This window comes from Cajanus cajan, chromosome 9 (assembly GCF_000230855.2).
Source record: "Cajanus cajan strain Asha chromosome 9, NIPB_CcT2T_4, whole genome shotgun sequence".
NCBI classification, from domain to species: Eukaryota; Viridiplantae; Streptophyta; class Magnoliopsida; order Fabales; family Fabaceae; genus Cajanus; species Cajanus cajan.
The window spans coordinates 35,228,841-35,236,048 of NC_138525.1; positions in this window are offsets into that span (position 1 = coordinate 35,228,841).

Here is a 7,208-nt window from a genome sequence, read left to right on the forward strand (position 1 = left end):
GGGCAAAATAAAAAGCCCGCCAGTACAAGGGTACTAGGCAAAACAAAGGCGAATTTATCCCCGCTAGGATACGTCCTAGACAAAAATTAGGGGCAAAAGAATAAGATGCAAAAACAAAGCAAGCAACGATCACTTGAATCGAAAACCGAAAGGAGGATCAAGTGATTATCTTCTAGAAGCAAGCGTCTTGCAGCATCTACACTCCTGGCTCAGGCATCTCACCCGAAGCAACTAGGGGAACGTAAAGAGCAACAATTACAGATATAATTGTTAAACCCAATGTATATAGCTTACCCTGGCCAGCCATTCTTCAGAAATTTCCTTCTGTATATCTTTCTGTAAAAACACTTGTAAATATCAATAAAATATCTATTCATTTCTCTTCTCTCTTGACCATGTGATTATGCCTCTAAAATTGGTATTTCATAAAAATTGTACGAAATTCCTTTAATAATCGGTCAATAAAGAAAATTGGAGGGGTTCCTATAAAATCCGTAATCTCCTGCATAAAAGGCTCACAAAAATATTCCCTCACGTCGACGACAGAAATTCCTCCAAGAAAAGGAAGATAGGGAGAGCCATTCATTTTTCTAAAAAACATTAATAAAAATAATCAAACTTGCATTTTTGCATCACACACACATTAGTTGCACATTCAAAGACCTTATCATGAGGCAATTGCATAAAATAGAAAAATAGAAAAATTGCTTGTGTATGACAACAGTCAACAGAAAAAGCCAAAAAACGACAAAAAAGGCAAAAATACAGAAAAAGCCAAAAAACGACAAAAAAGGCAAAAATATAGAAAAAGCCAAAAACGACAAAAAAGGCAAAAGATTTAGAAAATCAATCGCATCGTACAGAATAACTGAGCCTGGAGAGGCTTGCCGAAATAATACTCTCTCAGAATAATTGAGCCTGGAGAGGCTTGCCGAAATAATACTCTCTCAGAATAACTGAGCCTGGAGAGGCTTGCCGAAATAATACTCTCTCAGAATAATTGAGCCTGGAGAGGCTTGCTGAAATAATACTCTCTCAGAATAATTGAGCCTGGAGAGGCTCGCCGAAATAATACTCCCCAGAGATATCTCAGCTTCCACTCACGGACCAAATTCCCCAGTGAAAGCTATCAAACCAAGATCAGCAAGATTCCCCAAGGAGGGCTTGATCGTCTAAACAGAATATCCGAGTCGAAAGGACTATGACCTCCTCAGTGGAGGATAGCTTTCCAACTCAAGCGATGAGTGAAGCTAAGCCTGAAGAGGCTTTCTAAATAATACTCTGGGATATATAAACTTTAAATCCCCACTCGCCTACTCAGAGGCACCCCTTCAAGAAAAATCACGAAAGACAAATAATCATTCCCCAAGTGGAATCCGGCTCTCAGCCAAACATCAAACGTCAAGATAATCCGCCTAACAGAAGAGGCCAATCAAGATCATCACAATAGAATCCCCCAGCGGATAACAGCCTACACAGAGGCAACAAGATCAGAAAACCAAAAAGAGTCACCCGAATAAGGATAACCGGGATACTCCACCATCGTCGAAAGGACGTCAGCCAATCATAAGGCATCGCTCACATCAGAAAGAGCATCTTCGTGTCTACACCCCAAGGAAACAGAAATTCCTCAATGGGTACCAACTACGTAATGGAAAGTTGGGACACAAGAACCTATGAGTAACTGCACATCCCCTAGACGGATCCTTGCGTTATCCAGCCCTCAGTGGCACAAAAATCAAAAACAATCGTCGAAACAGCATCGTGGACTGTGGAGACAAAATCATCACAAATCCCTGGAGAGGGAAAACTCACGCTACCCCGAAGTTGTCAAGAACACGGAGGTATGCAACTACCACGAGGTTGTCAAGAACACGTTGGTATAGCCTGGAGAGGCGGTACTCGGCTACCCCAAGGTTGTCAAGAACACGGAGGTATGCAACTACCACGAGGTTGTCAAGAACACGTTGGTATAGCCTGGAGAGGCAGTACTCGGCTACCCCGAGGTTGTCAAGAACACGGAGGTATGCAACTACCACGAGGTTGTCAAGAACACGTTGGTATAGCCTGGAGAGGCGGTACTCGGCTACCCCGAGGTTGTCAAGAACACGGAGGTATGCAACTACCACGAGGTTGTCAAGAACACGTTGGTATAGCCTGGAGAGGCGGTACTCAGCTACCCGAGGTTGTCAAGAACACGGAGGTATGCATGAGCCTGGAGAGGCGACGACTAATACTCACCCTGGAGAGGGCAAACTCAACCTGGAGAGGCTACTCAACAATTTCCCCACCTGAAGACACTACAAGTCGGAAGGATGGCTTATTCCCCGGACAATTGGGTCAACTCCTTTACTTATCAAACGGTACACCAAAAGGCCGTTTGACTAAGTAAAGGAGGGGCAGCTGTAGACCCCTAAAATTGTCCGGGTCGGAAATAAGACTCGAAGACTCTCAAAGATCAAAGGAAAGTCAGCCAGAAGGACTCCCAGAAGACCATAGGATGACTATCTGTAGGTTTAGAGGTCTTAGAGTAGCCAAAAATAAGAAAGCGGGAGGTTTGGAGCTCAATACGGCCTCCTTGGAGTTCAGTACGGCCGTACTGCACATTTTGTACTACAATACGGCCGTACTGAAACCAATACGGCCGTATTGAAGTTTCTGTATTTCAATACGGCCGTACTGAATTCAATACGGCCGTATTGAAGTACAAAAACTCAATACGGGCCGTATTGATCCCAGGGGCCGTACTGCGCCTCATCCCTATAAATAGGACGTCATTTGGTCGTCATTGGACACTTTTTCACACTTCTTGGACTCTCTCCTTGAGTATTCTGGGGTTTTTGAGCAGTGTTCTGCCCTAGGAATCTCTCCGAAAGCCGATCCGACGAAGTTCTTGAGTTCTGAGCATTTAGCTTGAGAATTCGAACTAGTCGAAGGGAAATCTTTTTGATTTCCATAGTAAAGATTAATTTTTAGGGAAGGAGCGAGCGAGCGTGTAGTGGGAGGGAGCGCCAAAAAGCCTCCTAACATCTGTTTAGATATATAAAAGCACGCTTCAAGAGGTTTTCCTTAAAATCCCTTCTTTTATTGCTTTCTGATTGTCGCATATTTAATTTTGTCATCATGTAGATATTTAATTTATAATCGTTTATAATAAATAGGGGTAATTTAGTAATTTTGCACTGTTATTTATGAAATAATCCGTCATAGGGAACCCGAAAGGGGCGTTGTGGGGTGCTAACACCTTCCCCGCACGTAACCGACTCCCTTACCCGACTCTGGTTGTAATGACCAAGGTTGATTTATGAAATCAATTGCCTTATCCCTTTTTCCAATGTTTTGAGTAAAACATTGGTGGCGACTCCAAGAACCCTACCTTTTGCGAAAACCACTAATCCATGGAGGGTCCCGCTTGGGGTTAACATGGATTGGTGAACCATTTTAATAAAATTGTTAGTTCGACAAGGTCTCAGTTTGAGAATAAGTCGTTCTAACAATCCACCACTTTTCAAAACATTAAAAGGAGTCCGACCATCGTCGCGAATGCCAAGGTCCGTTTCGGCGGGTGGCGACACTAAGGTTTGAAGGAGAACTCTCAAGGTGACTTTGAAAGGGGAAACTCGGCCAAAGGCTCTCAAATTTCATTCAATATTCAAAGTGAGTACAATAGGTGAAGGAGGGAACATATATGCATCCGAAAATATGAATACACTTGGCGCCACATGAGTGATCACCATGTTGGCGCCAAGATTTGAATTCAAATTTGAATTTGAATTCAAATCTTGTCACACATGTGTATGACCGGTTCCATGGGTGCTTGGTGCTTTTGGTTTTGATTTAGTGTGCATTTAGGGTTGAATTTGAGTCACACATGTTCAGCCAAGGTGGCATGATCCATGTGACTCAAAATGCAACTTAAATGCATGCTAAATTAAACCTAGTTTGCCCTAATTTAACTAAACTAGTAATCCTCCTTTAATCCTAATCTAATGGCCTAATTACAATGGCCAAACAAATACAATGGAAAGGAAAAATTACAAGAATGAAAATGAGCCCAATATTGGGTACCAAAAGCCCAAAGGCCCATGAAGTCCAAAACTAGGCCCAACAAGCCTAAAACCTAAAATGCTACTCTATGTGGTCCAAAATACAAGACCAAAATATATTCATACTATACTAACAAAAATATAATAAGAATGTTAAAAAACAAGATAAGCCCATGTTGAAACTTGGTTTGGGCCTTCCAAGCCCATAGGGCCCGTTGGGCCTAGACTGGCCCAATCTTCCATGTCTAGCCCACTCCTCTTGGATCTTTGAGTGTGTCACCTCTTGCATTCCCAAGTATGATTCCATCAAGGCGCGATCAGACGATCAACTCTGATTTCTATCTTTCTTTTTCTCAAGGCCACAATATTTATAAAGACAACCTATAAGAGGAATCATGGTCAGACAAAGTTTACAAGAGGTTGAGAAGGGAGAAATGTATAGGAATGTCACTTACGAAGGGAGAATGTGTAGTGACAAGAGGAGAAGGAATGTCCACAAAGGTTTCTGTCTAAGCTGAAGGAACGATGAATTCAATTGTAGATCCAGCAACCACCTTTGAGGCTAGCCTTATAACCCTTTTCTTTGCAGGGTGAGATGGTGCGAGAAGAGGTTGAGGAGCTTTTCTTTTCAAAGTCTTCTCGATGGGTTGACTGCCCTCATCATCAGACACAGGGTCTTCGTCTGGTTAAAGAACCATTTTCCTCGTAGCTGTTGGTGCCACAATAGCCAATGGTTCAGCCTTGTTGGGAGACAGAGATGGTTGGCACGTCCTGGTTAAGCATGTTACCAGTTGTTCTTCTTCAATCTCCTTCTTGAGCGTTAAGGCCACCGTGGGGTCAGGGATGGTATAGCTTACAGGCATTTTCCCCAAGTTAGCCTTGCCAAAGAAAATGCGGTGGAGTCGCTGGTTCCTTCCCATATCCATGATCCTTTGCTTCTCCTTTTCTCTTTCAAGTGTATGGAAGGTGTGATAGACATTTTGATCCCAAAGTATTTTGTTTAGGAGCATGGTGTGAACCACGAACTCCTTGTTGTCTTTCAAACATCTTTTCCAATGCTGAAAGAGAGTTTGAGGTAGGTTGAAGGTGGTTCCAGTTATCATCTGGAACAGAAAGAACTTGTGCATGTTTGAGATGTTATCCTTGCCGCCAATCTTGTGAAGGATTGACTTGTTTAGGATTTGCTGATAGATCTTAGCCTTGTCGTTAAGCTTGTTGTAGGCTATAGGTCCTTCTTCACCCTCCTTATAAAGAGTCTTGGTGACCTTGGTCATCCCACCAGCATCAGACATCCACTCTTTATAGTAGACATTGTTGGCCCTTTCGCATCCAATGACTTGTGCAATGGTGGTAGGAGAGACCTTAACAGTTATGTCGAGCACCTTTCCTACAAAGGATCCTTGAGAAACCTTCAAGGAGTTGTAGAATGTTTTTATCAAGCCAGGGTATACAACCTCCTTGATGTTGAAATACTCAAGGATTTCACAGTTAGCCAAATCCTCATAGATGGATATTCCCTATTTTTGCATCTTGCCAATGTCAAAGTGATGCTCTAAGTACATAATTGGATTTACTTGCATAGAGAAGGTATGAGCGCAGTTAGTAACTTTGTGCATTTTTGCGGGAATGTTCACATTTACGGCTTCTCTGGCTTGTGCAACCATTATAGTGGAAGAGAAGGGTTTTTGTGAGAAGAAGAATTAGGGTTTGAGATTCAAAGATAGAGATTGAACATTATAGGTTTCAAAAGTATGAAGCTAGAGAGTAAGTTAATGAATGCGAGGAAAGATATAAGGTTTTTGAAACAGAAGGATATTTCCTATTTTTATTTTCATTATTATTCGTATGACATGGCGCCCTTTTGCCTTCCTCATGCAGAGTGGCGTACAACTCGCAATTAATTTTAGAGTAAAGGTTCTTTCTTTTCAAATGGAAATCCCAAACGACGGTTTTGTCATTTATTAATTTAAACGTTTTAGCCTTTAAATACGAAGAATGTTTATCTTCGAATGACACATATTTAATGATGAAGGTCATTTATTAGGAATATGGTAGAATGAATTCTCATATGCAAGGACTGAGTATTCTGATGCTGAGAAAATTACCTAGACGCTTCATCAAATAAAGATTTTTTAGACACATAAATTTCTTACTACACTTTGAGGAATATTTAAATGTAGTGATTAACTATGTTGGTTATCCTATTGTGTTTCAAACGAAATTGGATATGCACATAAACATTCTAACCTACCAGATGTGATATACTTTTATAACATAAAATATGCATCGTTGAAGTAGATGATTTGACATTAGGTTTACCTATACCAGTTGCTCGAGTTCCTTGCTCTTCTCCTTTCATTTGTCCTTCGTTCTTCCATGGATCGTTATGTACCCCTGCATTGTTAGATGCTCAACCCAAGGGGTTAAGCTCTGATACCAATTGAAGTTAGATGAAATACACATAGAAGGGGGGGTGAATATGTGTGTATATGTGAACAAAGGAATTTTAAAAACATTTTTGCAAGAAGGCTCTTTTTCGTCTAGTAAAATAATATTAATAATTGCTAAACTGGAACTGGCCAGGATTGGTTCAACAAAATAATTTTTGCGTCTGGGAATTTATCGTCTGCTCAAGGAAAATGCTTCTTAAACAAAAATCGTTCTTTAAGATAACAAATTGAACAAGTGTGGTTTTCGTCTGAAGATAGTTTTAATAGACGATAAGCATTTAGACAAAGGTTTCAGTATTTATAATCATTCAAATAAAAGTGCATCTGAAATCTAAAATAGTGCAAGTTTTTTATATTGGTTCACTCAAAATGAGTTATGTCCAATCTCCTTCAAATGAAGGGTTCCACTAGATGTTCAATGATGTACAAATATTATTTGTTTAGCCTCTTCAGGCTCGCAGTGAGTATTATAGAGCACCCAGGTCACGATCACTCCTAGTCAGCCAACTTCACTAATTGGTCCTAGTATTCTTTAACCATCCTCTTCAAGCTAGTAGTAAGTATTCTAGACCACCCAAGTCACGACCACTCCTGGTCCCAAGTATTATCAACCACTCCTAGCTCCCAGTGAGTATTCTCAACCAACTCCTAGCCCGCTAAATTTATCATTAGCGCTAGTATTCTTTACTCAGCCACTTCTGGCTCTCTGTGA